This window comes from Pteropus medius, unplaced genomic scaffold (assembly GCF_902729225.1).
Source record: "Pteropus medius unplaced genomic scaffold, Ma_sr-lr_union100, whole genome shotgun sequence".
NCBI classification, from domain to species: Eukaryota; Metazoa; Chordata; class Mammalia; order Chiroptera; family Pteropodidae; genus Pteropus; species Pteropus medius.
This window is the reverse complement of record NW_024354503.1, coordinates 12745474-12764010: the sequence shown is the minus strand read 5'-3', so window position 1 is coordinate 12764010 and position 18537 is coordinate 12745474. Positions and strand designations below refer to the sequence as shown.

General features: G+C 37.1%; 1 protein-coding gene and 1 pseudogene across 3 annotated transcripts in view; one reads left to right on the top strand and one right to left on the bottom strand.

Annotated features, from left to right (window-relative positions):
* RCAN2 (regulator of calcineurin 2) overlaps positions 1–18537 on the bottom strand; it is a 233160-nt gene that overhangs the window by 95713 nt on the left and 118910 nt on the right. The gene's annotated exons all lie outside the window — the stretch shown is intronic.
* On the top strand, positions 7149–7264 carry LOC120596450 (uncharacterized; annotated as a pseudogene).

The following is an 18537-nucleotide window of genomic DNA, read 5'->3' as shown; positions in this document are numbered from 1 at the left end:
TCTCAATTAATTTATATTAGCATGAAATGACTGAAAACTCACAGTGTTATCCACCACAGAGAAATCTCTATTTTATCAGGGGACCGAATCTTAAGTTGAATATATAATGTTTTTAGGATGGAATTATAAGGTATCAAGAGCATATGGTGGTTCTAAAATAAAATTATTGCTTTTTTAATAGGTAGGTTCAACAAATTAGATATACAATTCAATTGCCTATAAAAAACACTCATTTTCCTATATTCTGGAGTCCCTAGGGTAATTCCTGTTAAAAAGAAAGTGCCTGTTTGTCTAGATAAAATGTACTTCTTACAGCTGGAGGATGACTGGCAGACCTGGAGGTTTCTAGAGTATGTATGTAAGCACTCTGGTTGATGGCTACACGGTCCTCCATACACTGGCTCCTGCCTACTCTCTCATCTCATTTCACACTATTTTCCCCTTTGCTCTCCAGGTCCTAGACCCACTGGCCATCTTGGCATTCCAAAAAAAAAACCAAACTCTTTCTTTCTCATCTTAGGGCCTTTGTACTTGATACTGACTTTGAAAATACCAAGACCTTCTCATGGTGGCTGTCTCCATCTCATCCAGCAATCAGCTCATACATCATCTCCTTGGAGAAGCCTTCCTGGATAAAATATGCATGTGGACACATAAATAAAATGTATGTGTGCACATGTATGCATGTACACATACATACATACACACACAGAATCAATCACTATCCTGGCATCTTTGTTTTAATTTTATTCATAGCACTTTTCACTATTCGAAATTAGTCAGTTCATATAGTTCTTTACTTGTTTATTGCTTTTTTCCTCAACTAGAATTTAATCTCCATAAAAGCAGAGATCTTTGCCTATCCTGTTTCCTGCTATATTCTCAGGGGCCAGAAAGTGCCTTATGCTTAGTAAGTACTCTATTAAATATGTGAAGTATGAATGGGTAAGTAAATAATGAATCTTAAAAGGCAAGTAGAGAGACTGAAACAAATAAAAGCATTCCTGATTTAAGTGTTACAGGGCAGTCCTTTCAGGAAGATACGTGGGGGTCTGAGTTCAGTAATTACCCCATCCCTAACAGCTGCACTCCCAGCACACAGCTCTGCTCAGGATCACCCTTCTCAGTTGGAATGGCCAGGAAATCTTAAGATTCATCCAAACCACTGCTCTTCCAATGGCTGACCATTAAGGAAACAGACACAACATGATGCACATCCCTTAGACAAAGACCACTTCTTTGCCCCCTAGTTCTCTAAGAGGACTGAGAGCGGAGCTGATGCACTCACTCCGCAGTGGGCAGGAGATGTGCCCCTTTCAATCCCAGGGGCAGTAGCCAAATCTGTTTTGCTAATGAGCATAGAAGCTCCAATTCCAACTATGGATTGTCAAAGGCTTTGCTCCTCCTGTGTCTTTCTGCATCTCTTAAGTTTGTTTTTAATGTTTATTATAAAAAATTTCAAACATATTCAGAAGTAGAGAGAATATGATAGTGAGCTTTCATGTATCCACTACACAGGTGCAAAAATAACTTGGGGCTAATAGGGCTTCCTTTCTGCCAGCGGGTCTCAGAATGTGGTCCCCAGACCAACAGCATCAACACCATCTGGGAACTTTTTAGAAAGGCAAATTCTTGGGCCACACCCGAGACTGAATCAAAAACTCGGGAGATGACATGGGTATCGTATTTTAACAAGCCCTCCAACTAATTCTGATGCAAGTTCAAGTCTGAGAACCACTGCTCCATGTCCCCACTCACTCTTCCACTCAATCTGGGTTATTTTGAAGCAGATGTCTGACATCGTATCATTTGTAAATATTTCAGTATATATCTCTAAAAGACTATATACTGAAATATTTACAAATGATACGATGTATCTGTTTTGAAATCACAATACCTATCATCATGAAACCCTAAAAGCAAGAATAATTCCCCAGCATCATCAAATATCCTGCCAGTGTTCGCATTTCATCAACTGTACTACAAATGTTCTTTTTACTCCCCATGCCCTCCCTGGTCTCATTCTACTGTCCTTTCCTTTCTTCTTTCCTTCTTTTCACAGTTTGTTTACATTGGGATCCAAATTACTGTATCTCTCACGTCTCTTAATCTATAGCATCTTCCTCCATCTCTTTTTCTCTTCCTTGCAGTTTGTTGTTGATGATGACATTCTGTTATTTGCCCTTTAGAATTTTCCCCAGTCTAGATTTTCTTTATGAACTCAGCATAGCATTATTTAACCGGTTCCTCTGTTACCTTTGGCTCCTGTTAGTTAAATCCAGTGGTTTGATAGACTCGGGTTTGGCAAGACTCCTTCCTAGATGGTGTTGTGTACTTCTACCAGGGGGTATGTAAGACCCAGCTGTCTCTCTTTTGTGATATTAGCAGCCTTTCATGCTAAAGGTCTAGATTCATACCCTCATGAAGAGTTGCAAAATGATAGCATTCCTTCTTCATTTATTCGTGGAATACTTTCACTAGGAGAAACTGCTTCCTCTCTACTATGTAGTTACCCTGAGCTACATTTTTGTAAGACAGGCCAAAAACACACTTGATTCTACTCCTTTATTAGCTAGTTTTCTTTTTTTATGATTTGTTTTCTTACTATCCTTTGAAGAAGATCATTGAGGATTTTTTTTTTCTTTTTAAAGTATCATTATGAATTCATTAAACATATCTGATGAGTTTAAATCCATTGTAGTTTTGTTATTAATGCTTGAGTTGCCCATCTTTGGCTGGTGAGAGTCTAAACACTTTGGCTCCTGTATCCTTTTGACACAATCGCAGTTTTCTTTGAGGGTTACCTCACCTTCTGGCATGGCAAGGTGTTCTAGGCTCATCTCATCCATTTCTTGCCCCAGATGCGGAATCAGCCATTTCTTCAATGAGTCCAAGTTCCAGTTAGTATTTCAACATATTTTAAGATCCTATTCTGTATACTTAGATATACAGAGAGATGCTTTTTGCACTGGGTTGGTTATTGTTTAGAAACTTTTTTAGTGGACAGAGATAGGAAGTATATAAATATATTTTAAAGATAGCATACACCATGAGTTCAGACTCATAATTCCAATTCAAATACAGGACTACTATGTTTTTTTTGCTGAAACTTAACCAGTCTTACATCTGCATCCTCTTTCTTCCACATCAAATATATTGGTCCTTACCAACAGCACAATTGCTCATTTGCCTTCTTCCATACTATACGCATGGCAGACTCAGAAACATATTATTAATACTACAATTTAAGGAACAATTTAAGATTTTTTTCCAGTTTTCTTTCTTTTTGGTCCTTTTGGGTTTAGCCCATAAAGGTGGTACAAATTGCTCTGTCTTACAGTCATTTGGAATAGCTATTCAACCTATCAAGTTAGGTTCATCGGTTTCTAAAATGTTTACTTTTAGAAACATTAACTTTTAAAAAAATTCACTTGTTTCTAAAATATTTCTAAATTTGTTAACTTTTTCAAAAGTAAAATCTTTTGACTCACAAGGATTGCCTTTCTTTTAATTTTGTTTTATAAATATAAAAAATATTACATGGCTCAAAAATCAAAACCAATCCATAAAGTAATCTAGCTTCTACCCTTATCTCCTCCAACCCTTTCCCTCCCTACCGCCCATACAGGTTATTGTTATTTTACCTCTATTTGTTATCCATTCTCTCATTTAAAAAAATACTGATAAATGTATATGTATATTTTCTCCCTCCCTTTCTTAGAGAAATGATTGCATACTTTGCACACTCTTCCCTGTCTTGCTTTTACCAGTGAAAACTGTGACCCTAGAGATCACTCTATAGTAATATGTAGAAATAATCTTATTCATTTTTATAGTGATATAGTATCCCACTATGTGGATTTACCAAGCATGTACAAGGAGGCTCTTATCGATGGGGGTCCTGTGTCCAATCTTTACCATTAAATAGTGAAGCGATGGTTAGACTTTGTTCATGCATTTTCATATTTTGCCATTGTATCTTTGAGACAGATTCTAGAAGTGGAGTTGCTGGGTTAGAAGGTGAATGTACACGTAATTTTGCTAGATTCAGCCAAATTCTCCTCCATGGGAGCTGTATTATTTTGCTTCCCCACCAGCAATTTATGAGAAAGTATGTTTCCCCACAGCATGTGTTGCAGAATGTTGGACATTTGCCCATCTGGTGAGCAAAATGTGGTTATCTCAGTGGAGCTTTGATTTGCATTTCTCTTATTATGAGCACATTTCTATTTGTGAACTAGTGCAGCAATGTTCTAATCAATATCTCCTTATCTTTTCTCTAGCTAGTACAGATTCTGTTTCTGACCTGAGCAAGCAAAACACCCACCAACGCTCCTCGGTGAGTTTTAGTTTGCATTAATTCGGTTATGAGCAAGGTGGAACATTTGTTCATACGGTAAGAGGCATTTGCCATTTTTCTTCTATGGCCCCTCACTTAGGTCTGGTCAACACATGCCAAACACATTCTCTCTGAAGGGATCTTGCCCTTGGTGTTCTCTTGCCAGGAATGCAATTTCTCCCGATCTTGGCAGGGCTGACTCCGCCATAGCATTCAGCTCTCTGCTCAAATGCCCCTGCCTTAGGGAAGCCTGCCCTGATCAGCCCATCTAAGGAGCGCTCTTCTCACTATCTCCTTGCCCCATTTTATTTTTCTTCAAAGCACTTATTGCTAACTGATGTTATATATTTATTTGTGTGGTTTCCGTCTTTCTATCCCTTTGGAATGCAAGTTCCATGATGTCAGGGCTCCTGTACCTTGTTCACTGCTATGTCTCGCATACTTGGAGCTCAGTGAATGTGTATTGCGGGAATGAATCATTGAATGACTGAAATCCTTCTGGTTCTGAGAGCCAGATGCTGCGGACATAGACCACAGATAAGTTTATCAAATGGGTCCCTGTACAGGACAGTGAACCTGAGTGAGGCAAATGAAGGTACCTTGGGTCACTGGGCAATGGGAACGGTGAAATGGGGATAGGAGAGGTCCCTAAGAAGTGAGGCCACTAGAAGAGAAGAAGGAGGGACACAAAATGCAAACTCTCGCATTCTTCAGAAGTCCAATGGTAAGTGGCAGTTGCAACACCCTCGGTCAGACTTGGGGACTGTCCTCATTCCACAACTGCCAGGTTAGCACCTATCGAGGCCCTGCAAATATCTTACAACTAATCCTCAAGTGGCACTTTGAAAAAGCCATCATCATTTCTTCTTGGTCTTACTCTCCTCCCCAGTTCCCACGGTTTTATCCCTGCCTCAATCCATCATTTAGGGAGACACATTTTGCCCTTCCCGTCCTCCACATCTGAACCCGATGGTGCATTTTACACAAGGCAGGATTATGCTTAAGAAGCTGACACACTTGAAAAATTACAGGGATGAGAATAAATAGGGTGTTTGCTTCATGCTCCTGACTTCCGGGCATCGCATTCTCTGGGAACTGTTCCTCTTCCTTCCACCGAGATTCATCTGAAGGCAGCCCTGACCAGGCCAAGACAGAGTTTTCATAGGGATTTTCCAAACCAGGCACCAGTCCTTTGTGGTTGCAGAAGTTTGAGACTGTTGTTGGCCAAGCTGTTTTTGTTTGTTTGTTTGTTTGTTTGTTTTACCGTAAAGCCAAATTCAGACATAAACAGAAAGAAAAAGTGGAAAAAGGAAGTCCTGGAAGCACTAGAGTCCTTATTTCCAGTGACAAGGATGGATTTCTTAAAGAAGTGAAAGATCCCACCTAGCAGCAAAATCAAGAGAGCTTTCAAAGAAAGTAGGGCATTTGATATGGACACCGGGTAGGACAAAGATAGATCAAAAAGTCTTATGAGAAAGGTAAGGGATTTGTTTAGGAACCAGTGACCAGCCCATTTAGTTGGAATATAAAGTATGAGCAGGGCAATGGTGAGTTATAAGATTGGAAGGAAGGGTTATGGCCACACAGATGAAGATTTTGAGTGCCAAGGTGAAGAGTGAGTATATTTCACTCAGTAAGGTATAGGATCTATCAAAAGTTTACGAAAAGATCTATGCACTAGGTTGGAGTGGAGAGGGACTATAAATTTTGGTAGTTCTAAACTCTTGCCAGAAGGCCCTGAGGGGCAGGATTATGGATATGAGAAACACTATGGAGATAGAATGTTCAGGATATAATAATTAACTGGCTGTCAAGGTAATGGTCTGGATGGGGAGTGAAGTGAGGAGGAAGGCAGGTCGAAGGTATCAGAAAAAGGGAAAGGGAGGCAGGGAGGTCAGGAGGGGGCAAGGAGATTCTAAAGTTCCAAGCCTGGGTAGATGGAGATAACTTTATGTGAAACAGCTTAGTTATGTAGGTGACAAGAGTAAATTGCAATCAGTTTTATACAGTTATGATGGTGAGATACATGTCTACATTCATTCACTTCAATCTTTAGCTATTATCATTAACCTTTACATTAGGAAAAAGGCAAAAAAGGAGAGTACGGGTCAAAACTGAGATTATGATTTACAGTGGTAACAGGCAGTAAGTAGTCTTATATATATTAATTAAGGATGGATGTGATTGCAAAGCTGTTATAGTTGTTAGTAATCAAGACTCTAGAAATGATTTCTTTTCACCTTATCCCCATTATCCTCTAGTCTCTAAAAAAGGTCTAGACTTCAATCTGAGGTTTAAATACCTGAAAGTATTTGATGAGTCTTACCCATTATTTGAAATTAAAGAATTAAAAAGCAAAAAAAAAAAAAAAAAAAAAAAAAATACTTATAGAAAAGCAACTGTACCATTTTTGGACCCGAACTTCTAATCGTCCCACCAAGCCTGTTAGTCTTTCAATCGTGACACCACCTTCCACCCAGTCACCTTGCATCACGGCCTCAGTCATCTTTGACTTCTTCCACTGCAGTCCATAGCTTGACTAGGGTGCAGAGCTGGTTGATCTAGAGGATCAGTGAAGTTGTCAAAGGGCCCTCTCTCTGACTTTGTCTTTTGAAGGTTACTATCATTCTAAGAGGAGTATCTATGTTTGCCATAGGGAGGGGAAGTTAGAAAAGCTTTTCCTAAGGAAGGACCATTTTGCTAAACCTTGAAAAATAAGTCAGACATGGTTCCATAGTGTAGCTGTTTGTACGTCTGCTTTACACGCAGAAGGTCCTGGGTTCGCGCCCCAGTGGAGCCACTGTCCATGGTCTATGGCCATGCCACCCTGAACAAGTCCAATGTCTGATCTCAGAAGCTAGGCAGGGTCGGGCCTGGTTAGTACTTGGATGGGAGACCACCTAGGAAGACCAGGTGCTGTAGGCATAAATAATAATAAATAATAAAATAAATTAAAAATAAAAAAGAAAAGAAAAATAAGTTGTTCTCTATTTTTCTAGATGGGAAGACATGTAGGGAGATGACATTTTAAGTGTAGGCAGGGGTGTGGAATGATGTGTTGAAGTAAGAAATACTATGAATGGCCCAATATTGCAGAAATTCCCAGGTGGAGCAAGGGATTAGGGGTAGAAGCCAGGGAAAATGCAGCAAGACTGTTAGGCAATGAAGGGCTTGTGATTTATGCATAGGAATTTAAATTTTGACTTAAAAGAATTAAAAAAACAGTGAAGGCTATAACTATGACTCTCCCTGCCTCTAATTTCACTGCTATTTAATCTATCCTGTAAATAATCTGTGGCCAGAGAGACCTTTCTCCTAAGGACATCTGATCATATTATTATCTTTGAAAGTGGACTGGAGTATAAAGTTGAAACCAGGGCTGCATATGTGCAAAGGATTATACAGCAGATCTTCGAATAACGCCATTTCATTCAAGTTGTTTCATTATAACGTTGATGAGAAATAAAAAATTCCTGGCTGAGGCCACAGTCTGTGGGGAGCTTGCATGTTCTCCTCATGTCTGTGTGGGTTTTCTCTGGGTAGTCTGGTTTCCTCTCACATCTCAAAGATGTGCGTGTGAGTTGAATTGGGTGTCTACATTGCCCCAGTGTGAGTGTGGTGTGTGTAAGTGCACTTGTGATGAAAAGGCGTCCTGTCCCTGGTGAGAGCCTGCCTGGTGCCCTGAGCTCTGGCCACTGCAACCTGGAACTGGAATAAGCTTCTTAGAAAATAATCCTACTTGTTTTTATTAATCTTTCTTAACTGTATGTATAGCTCATATTTATTTTAATATCAGAAATGTTTTGGGTCTTTATTTAGAAGTTTGGTGATGTTTTTGTGACCAGAAATATGCTGCTAGAACTTGATTCTTGTTTATATTAGTTAGTCTGTGGTAAAACTGGTTTCAGAATGTGTCGTTTAGCTTAATGTTGCAGCTTCCGAGAACCTATTGATGATGCTAAGTGAGGACTTCATGTAATAAGGAAACGTTAAAAATCCAATGGGTAAACAGACCTCTGAGACCCTGTGCTGGCAATTTCTCATGCTGCCTCAGTGGAAGGCCAGCCTCCTACCCTAAAATAGTGCAGATTACTTCCACGTACATGATGCATATAATCTATTATAGCTCTTACCCTTTCTCTATGGTTTAAATGTTTTATCATATCCTCAGCACTTAGCACATTGCCTGGCATAATGCAAGTAAACAAGATAATGTCTAATAAATAAATGAAAGAATGCATGAGTAAAAGACAGGAAAATCTAATGCCACCCTCGCTTCTTCTTATAAATGGATCATTTCTAAGCCATTCTATTCTAGTAGCAGCTCCATTTGCTTTAGTCTTTGGTGCTTAGCATAAAGTCTCCTACCTCATAACCCTGTTCCTTAGAGATTTATACTGGAAGAACTAAGAAGCATAGCCATGAAGCCTCAGGTGTATTTATATGTATAGAGATGGCTGAAAGTCCACCAAAGGTTGTGCTCCTTCCATAGTATAAATCTGTTTCTGGCAAGTGATTTCACAATCAAGGCTACAGTTTCCAGTCCAAGAGTGATCCTGTGACTGAGTTCTGGCCACTGGGGTGGGAACAGAATTAATGTATGGCACTTTCAGGCTTGCTCCATAAGAACTCCCTGCAGGACCCTCGTTTCTCTTCTTCAGATTGCTCTTTGGAGCCAAGAATTGAAGATGGTAGAGCCTCTATGAGCCTAGTCTCTGAATGACTGCATGGAGCACGCTCCTATTTTCATCATCTTCCTCCTCTATAATACTGTCAATGAGGTTTCACATGAGTGGGGGAAAAAAAACTCTTTTCTGGTAAGTCTCTGAGATTTTCGGGCATATCTGGTACAGCAGACAGCATTACCTTAACTAATACAGCATCCATGTATACTTGTGTTGTTAAAGTATGCATTCTCTGAATGCGAAATCCAATTTTATACAGGATCAAAAACCAAATGGAGATAGAATCAGAAGAGAATTTAATCCTTAAATGTGGAAATCTTTCATTTTAAATTTAATTTGAATGTTTTAAATTTGCAAGAGCAGGTAATATTGTTATTTGATATATAATAGAATGTTTCAAGGCAGAGACCAAGGGAGAAAATGATGCTTGAGAAAAGAGCTAGAAAGCAAAAGAGATAGAATGAATAAGATCAGAAAAGATTTTCAGGTGAAGTTCATAATTTTTTTAAACAGCTGAATTACTAATAGAAACTGATGGTGATTGGTGAGGTTTCAAATAAATAAATAAATCATCAGGATTATATGTAAGAAACATAAATTAGAAATAATTAGATATGCATTATAATTATGTCATTGCATCTTGTCAAGCTGCAGACTGCTAATGCCCCGTATTTTAAGAAGATTCTACCTGCCTAAAAATGGCAGGTAGGAACATCAAATGACTCAGTCTTATTTCTGCCATTCTAAGACCAGCCTAAGAAGGAAGGCATCTAAAAACCTCATAACCCCTGTCTTTTATTTACTCTCCATTTTCAAGAAGTAGTTGTGGTAAATCAAAAAGCTAGGAGAGAAGAAGGTAAAGAGAAAGAGGTAAGAAGCCACACGGAAGACCACAAAACGGCAATTGCTGTTACAAGATATGTCAGACTGATTACAAACATTCACACCACCTAAATTGGGGTTTGTGCTGGGGATGTCTGTTGGGCTTGTCAATACTTTGGAAATTTCCAAACTTTGAGAAATCACATTCTTTCCTTGACTGAGATATGTCTTTTGAGTGTTTCCACACAGATGGGGTGTCAAAAGTAGGAAATACAAGAATCTGGCTATGGAGGACTGACTCTAGGATCAACAGAACAAGAGACAAAGGGATTTTCAAGTTACTTTTCAGGTAAGCCAGACTATTGCATCAGAATAGGTAGGAAGAAAGAGTCTCAAGGCAAATGCTCTACAAAATAAATATTGTACATGCGGATGGAGTCTTCTTTGTGTTGTGTATTTGCGATACCTGGTATGAAAGGCAATGTGAAAAAAGATATAGCATTCCAGTAGTAGATTCATAAATAAACTTATCAAAGTTTTCAATAAGCATGGCTCTGAGATATGCATTTGAATTTTTGGTGTTATTTTTGGTGGAGTATAAATGGAGTTTTCAATAAGCTGTTCATGAAAACGTAACTTGGAACAATCTTTCTGGAATGCAGAGGCCTTTAAAAAATAAATAAAATACACAGAAACTTTCACTTCTAGTTAAATGTAGAAAGTTGTAGGAAACTACTGTGCCACTCTCAAAAAGAATAAGCCGCACACGCTACAATCATAGATTGTTGACTCCTTCAGAGAGCTATTGAAAAAAATACCTAATTGAACTAAATCCCATAAAGCAATGAACCCTTCTCATGAAAACAGAGGTACATGTCTGCTTTCATCTGTCAGGTAATAGTGGGAGAAAAAAGAATTCACTAGAGACAGGTGTAAGAAGGAACCAGATAAACTCTTAACAAACTTTTATAGTTTCATGTGGGTTGGGATCATGGATTAGAATCCCATAGGATACCAGACAAAGACCAAGTCTGTAAAGCCAGCACTTTATCCAGACCAAAACTAAAATAACGAAAAAGAAAGTTTACGCCCATACCACCCTGAATGTGCCCGATCTTGTCTGATCTTGGAAGCTAAGCAGGGTCGTCAGGCCTGGTTAGTACTTGGATGAGAGACCAACTAGGAATACCAGGTGCTATAGGCGAAAAACAAAATAAGAAAAAGAGATCTGTGGGACAATATAAAGTATTCTAACATATGTATAATAAGAAGTAGAAGAGAGAATGATGCAGAAGAAATATTTGAATGTATAATGGCCAAGATTTTCTCAAAACTGATTAAATCCAAGAAGCTCATATAAACTCTGAGAAGACCATACCTAGACACATCATAGTTAAACTCCTAAAGTTTAAAATTAAATTAAAAATATTAAAAGCAGGAATAAGAAAAGGACATATTATATACAGAGGAACAACGGTGAAAATTATGACTGACTTCTCCTGGGACACAATGGTGACCATAAGAGAATGAAACAACACGTTTATAGAAAGATGATAAATTATTAACCTAGATTTTTATATCCATCGACAATGACTTTCAAACACGAAAGTAGGTCTTTAACTGTTGCTTATGAAGATGTAAAATAGTGACGCCAATTTTGCAGTTTCTTAAAAAGCTAAACATAAAATTAAAATGTTACCCAGAAATCCCACCACAAGGTATCTAGCCTAAAGAACGAAGACATGTTGACACAAAGACTTGTGTACATGTGTTCATAGTAGACTATTATAATAGCCAAAAATTGGAAATAATATAGTCATCCATCAAATGGTGAATGGATAATCAAAATGTAGTATATTCATATAATAAAGCACTTACTACCTATTCATCAATGTAAAGGAATGAGTTCCTGACATATTGTAATATAGATAAACCTCATGAACATTACACTACATGAAAAGAAGCAGAAGACCATATATTGTAAAATTCCATTTATATGAAATGTCCATAAAAGTAGATTAGTGGTTGCCTGAAACTCTGGGTGATCAAGGGGTTTGTTTGCAGATGGGCAAAAAGGACTCTTTCGGAGCAATAATATTCTAAAACTGGGTTGTGGTGATGGTTATACAACTCTGTAAGTTCACTAATAATCATTGAATGGTACTCTTAAAATGGGCAAATTTTACGGTATATGATTTATGCCTCAATAAAGTTGTTAAACACATAAGGTTGTTAAATACAAAGGTAAAATAAAAACATTCAACAGAAAAAGTATGAAAGAATCCATCTACTGCACATCTGAACTACTAGAAATGATAAAACAAAGAGTCTTTCTACTAAAGGAAAACGATCCCCAGTGGAAAATCAGATTGGCAGAAATGGATCAAGAATACTTGAAGGGGTGAATTCATAGGTATATTATTATTATGATTATGATTATTATGATTATTATATTTATTTTAAAATTATTTAAAAGAGTTAATTATTTAAAGTAAGATAATAGTGAATTGTGGAGTTTACAGCTTCTTTAGAAGTTAAGTATATGACAATAAAAGCACAAAGATTGGTAGGTGAGAAAGAAATACTGTTGTGATGTTCTTTGTGAAGTAATATAATATTACTTGAAGGTAGACTATACTATGTTAAAGATTCATGTTGTAGTCTCTAAGCTAGAACAACCATTAAAATGAACACAAGGAGAACTAACTAAAGAGTATACAGAAGGGAACTAAATGGAATAGTAAAAAAATAAATAAATAATTGATTTACCCAAGAGAAGGCAGAAAAAGAAGAACAGAGAAACATAAGCCAGATGGAACAAATAAAAAGCAAATGCCAAGATGGTAGACTTAAATGAAACCATACTGATAATTACTTTAAATGTAAATGGTTTGTAAACACTTTAATTAAAAGGCAAAAATTATCAGACTGAATAAAAAGCAAGAAAGTAAAAATTTCTCTCTCTCTCTCTCTCTCTCTCTCTCTGTCAGAATTTGACAGGACTAAAGGGTAGAAATACAGATCTACAATCTCGGTCGGATATTTTAACACCTCCCTCTCAGAAACTGATAGAAAAATAAAAAATTAGTAAAGATAAAAAACATTTGAACAACTGTACAAACCAATTTTACCTAATTGACATTTATACAACACTGTACCCAACAATTGCAGAACACACATTCTTTTCAGAGGTACATGGAACATTTGTCATGACAGACTATATGCTAGACTATAAAACAAGTCTCCATAAATTAGAAGGATCGAAAACATGTAAATCAGAGTTCCTCAAAAGCTCCAAGCCCATGTGGTCCCTGAGATACTTTTAGTAGGTCCATAAGGTCAAAACTATTTTCAAAATGTTGAGATATAATTTCTTTTTCATTCTCATGCTCTCATGAATATACAGTGAACTTTTCCAGGGACCGAATGGCTTCTGATATCACAATAGATTGAATGAGTAGGCAAATGTGAAGGTCTCGTTGCTTTTTATTAAGCCATACATTAAAGAGGTTTGCAAAAACAACCAATCTCATTCTATTCATTACTTTTTGTTGCTTTAAAAAATATAATTGTTTTTCATAAAAATATTATTTACATTAAAATGTTATTTTTAAATGACTTAATAATTGTTTTTTAAATTTCTGTTTTAATTTCTAATATGGTAAATATGAACAAACAGAACCACATAAACAAAAGCTCTTTGGGGCTTCAATAATTTCTGAGAGTATAAAAGTGGTGACATCAAAAATTTTGATAACTGCTCATATAGAATATGTTCTTTGACCACAATAAAATTAAATTAGAAATCAGTGAAAATATGACATCTAGACACGCCCCTTCCCCAAGTATTTGGAAATAAAACAACACTCTTTTGAATAATCCTTCAGTCAAAAAAGAAATCTAACCATTTCTTTTCAAAATTTAAAAAATATTTTAGGCCAAATAATAATGAAACAATATATCACAATTTGTGGGATATAGCTAAAGCAGTGTTTAGAGGAAAACATATAGCTTTGAAGGCCTAAGTTGAAAAGAAGAATAAAATTAACAATGTGAGCACCAGTTTTACACAAAATCTTTTAGAAAATAGAGAAGGGAGAAACATTTGACAACTCATTTTGTGAGGGTAGCATAACCCTTATGCCAATTTGTTAAAGATATAAAAATAAATATGTATAATTTTTCCTGGTAATATATTTAGAAATCTCTTCAAAGAAATCATCAGAGGTACAGATAAATATTTAAGTGCAAGAGTTATAACAGTAAAAATTATATATCCAATTATTAGGAACTAGTTAAATAAATTATGACAAGTCTATAGGATGAGACATGGACTTATTAAAAGTATGTTCTCAAAGGAATTAATCCCATGGGAAAGACATAAGTTAAGTAAAAAAAATGTAGTCTGATCCTATTATTATATGTAACATTCTCACATATAAAAAGCCTGAAAAGAAATGCATTAAAATATTAGCATTGCTTAATTCCAAATTGGAGGGATTGCCAATAATTTTTGTTTTCTTTTTCCTTTTGACATATTTTGCAAATCACCTGCAATGTAAGTGTGTCACTTTAACAATAAGAAAATTCAATCTGTTGTTTCAAAATAAAATTTGGATAATGCAACACCATAATTCACAGAATTATAATTCTCTGAAGAACCTTTAAAATTCATTGGTCCTATGCTTCCATTTTATAGATGGAGAAAGTTGAATTCTTCCCAGGTGGACACACATAATGTACTTCAGTCAAACATCAAGTTAGTGATAGAACGAAGTCTCGAATTTGGATCTCCCTCCTCCCAACAGCATGCCTTTCTCTTTAGGTTACAATGTAAAGAAAATGACATTATCGCCATGTATATAAAAATTCTTCAGATTTAATCACTGCTCTCCAGCTGCTGAGCCCATAAGACTTATTCTGGTTTAAGCCATAAATTCAAATGTAGAGTATTTGAATTTATGTTTAAAAGTATACTATTAACAATCTCAACAAAAATATAAGTATTTATATTTATATAAGGATAAGTATTTTACAAGGAGTTGAGTATTTTTCCTACATGAATATTAATAATATTTTTTCATGTTATCTAAAATATGCCAGTTGACTAGAATTTCAAATTAAGGCAATCCATTACATTTAGAATTATCAACTGCATAAAAAAGACTCAATATTCTATTAGAGAATTCTAGCAAAAAAGAAAAGAAGAAAACGAGTCATTTTTCAAAGTGTCCATATTTCACTCAACGGAAGGTTCAGCTCAAAGATCATTTTCACATGCAAAATTTGACTTGACTTATGAAGAAATATCTCTTAAATAGAAATATTCATAAAGAACAAAAGGTGTATTTCTTTCTTGACATATTAATGAGTAAATCAAGACTGTGTGAAAATAAATGATCAAGATCTTTTTTTTTTAGTAAAATCTGGAGAAGATGGCTTGTTATAAGTAAGACCTGAGCAGAATACTATATTGTAACTTAAATCAAAGCATCCATCATTTTCAACCATAAAGACTAGATTTCCAGCGATGGTACATCTAGTAAAGCACCTCAAATGATGTTTGTGTCACTTTCTGTGTTGAGGAAATTAAATGGCCATTTTATGGTGGATTTAAGGTGACTTAATCCAGATACAGTAGGCAATGAGCGGGTGCTTTCTAATTTTGTAAGTATTTCATAAAAGGAGAAAAAAAAAATCCACATTCAATGTCAGGATTAGTATGTCAGATCACATCCTTCATTATTGAATTGTACAAAAGAAGCTAACATATATGACCTTTGTTCAGGGGAGAGAAAGAGGAAAGGAAAACAGAGTAACTAAAGATTTCTGATCTAAGAAATTTTAAATCCAGTGGCAAGAAAGAAATACATAGATAATACATGTGGATACACAAATGTCCATCTCGGAGAAAGAAAGAACTGTTAATCCTGGAGTCCACTTTGATTCCTCTCTTTCTTTCTCATCCACATCCAACCTACATGCAAATCTGTTGACCGAACCTTCAAAGTCTATCTTAACCCTGATCATTCTTGACTCTTCCACCCCTTGCCCTGGTTTAAACCATCATCTTGACTCTTCCACCCCTTGCCCTGGTTTAAACCATCATCTTCTCTCAATTGGACTAATGCCAGAGCTTCCTGACTGGTCTCCTGGCGTCCTCTCTAGTTTTAATACAGTGTATGCCCACACTGAAACTGGGATGACCTACCTTTTAAAAAGCCAATCGGTTCATGTCATTTCTTGTTCTCACCTCCCAATGACTTCCTATTACCCTGAGAAAAAGATCCACAATTTTCATCATGGTCTATAAGAACCTATGTCTTCTGGTCCTGGCCCCCACTTGACCTGATTTTCCACTGCTCTCCTCCTTTACTATGTTCCAACCATTAAGATGTTCTTGTTGCTTTAACCCACCAAGCACTCTCCTGCCCCAGGGCCTTTGCACTGTTGTTCCCTTTGCTTGGAATGTTCTTCCCTCAGACCTTCACATGACCTCCTCTCTCACTTCATTTAGGTCTGTCTTCAAATGTCACCTCTTCAGGGTAGCCTTTCCTTACCATTCTGCCTAAAATAGCATCTTCTCTAACACCTCACCCTGCTTTATATTTCCCAGTAGCACTTACTACCACCTTCCACATCATAAATCTGTTTATTTTTTTAGGGTTTCTCCATTAGAATGTAAGATCTATGAGGGTAGGAATATTGATGGTTGCATTCACTGCTGTATCCTCAGCATTAATAGTGTGTGCCAGGCATATAGTAGCTCCTCAATAAATACCTGTTCAATGAATAATGAATGGATGAATGAAATTAGGAGAGAGCTAGAAATTGGAGAAAAATCTGATATTGAATAAGGAATATTGTATTTGTCGCCACTTCTAGATTCTCTGCCACAGCAATGGCCTATGTTAAAAGATTTTGCTTGGCTTGTAAGCAAGGTGAGCAGGATGGATAGAGGTGCCTGGAGAGTGGTTGAAATGCAAGTGGCTGTCTCATGATGAAGGCAGTTCCTCCTGGGTCTGGGGCACAAAAGTCACCAGCAGCATGGTAGGAAGGGAGTGAGTGATCCCAGAGATATAGCATTTGAGGTGATCCATTGGGTACAAATTACATAATTTCTGGGCATTTGAGTTTATGTTCTTAAAACAGGAATGGTAAAACTGATTTAATTTTTTATATGCAGAGGCAAGCTGTGGGCTGAACAAAGTCACTGAAAAGGATATATAGGAGTCACTGCTGCTACAGGAATTGAGTTGAATGGTTCTTGTCTCTGCAAGCAGCAATTTGAAATCCAGATACTGTGTGCATCAATGACATAAGGCAAGACCCTACTTCCCTGAGAGTAAAATACTACATGGGAGTCTTTACGTGGCAGGCATTATTCTAGTCTTTTATATAGCTATTAAACAGTAGAGTTGGGAGTGGAACCCACAAAGTCTGGCCTTGGAATCCATCCACTTAACCGTGAGCCATGCTGCATCTCATGAGAGTGCCAGTTAACTCGACCTTGGGCAGGTCATCCTCTCTGTGCTTCAGTTTCCTATGGTTAGCAACAGTACTACCTCTTAGAGTTGTGAGGCTCTAATGAGTTAACCCATGTAACATGCCCAGAAAAGGTCCTGGCATACAGTAAGCATTCTCCTTTTATCATTGTATCTGTCAGATCAGCTCATAGCATTGGAATTACCGGACCGAATATAGATCTTAACTTTCCCAAAGTCATGTCTCTGGTAAATGGGGCCAAGATTTAAACCCAGCTATATTTGTTCCCAAAGCTCTTGTTCTTACACACTTGCAAACTATTGTCAGCTGTTTCCAGTGCTGGCATCTTCCAAGCATTTGACAGTTCTCAGTCAAAGCTTTCTGCTCACTCCCTTTCAGGCATTTGTTCGTGATATCCGAGTTTTAATTTTGTGCTTAGAACTTGTTAACGATTTAACATTCTGGTCAAAATGTTTTAGCCTGGAACATGTCTTGTTCCAGGAGTGCTGAAATCAACAGGGCAGCTAGTGTGGACATTACATTTTGATTCTCATCTGAGATTCTTAGCAAAGATTTAAAGGAAGCCATGTCCTTGAAAGTCTCTCACATACCAATGCTCCACACTCCAAGAGGCTTTATCTTCTAGCTGCAGCTCTCACAAGATACACAGGTGAGAAATTTAATAGCTCCTCTAGTAAACAGCACACACTGCCAAGTTGGCAAAACAGGCCAGCTCATGGACAGGAAAATAAGTGATTCAGTGGGACCCAGATAATAAATATCTTTGGCAATGATGGATGAACAAAACAAAATACACCTGCATGCAGACTAGATGGTCCAGGGAGTTGGTGGTGCAGATTGTTTTTATTTATTTTTATAATTAGGGTAGGGTGGGTGAGAAGCCAGGAAATTGAGAAGAGTGAAATTTTTCTGTGACAACCAGCTCTCTAGACTTCCCTTCTTACGTCCTCAGGAACTCAGTGTACTTGAAGTATTCTTTGTTCTAGAAAAGGTCAGACACTTTACTTTATGCTGTAAATAAATCATTCTTACCTATAAAATAATGTCACCCAGCTCAGATTATAGCTGGATTTCAACAGGCTCCCAGTAAGCATAAACCATGAGCATAGATGTACATTCAGTGTACCATGAAAGCATTCTTCAGTGGGGGAAGGAAATTCTGGAGTAGGCCCCTACTGGAGTCTC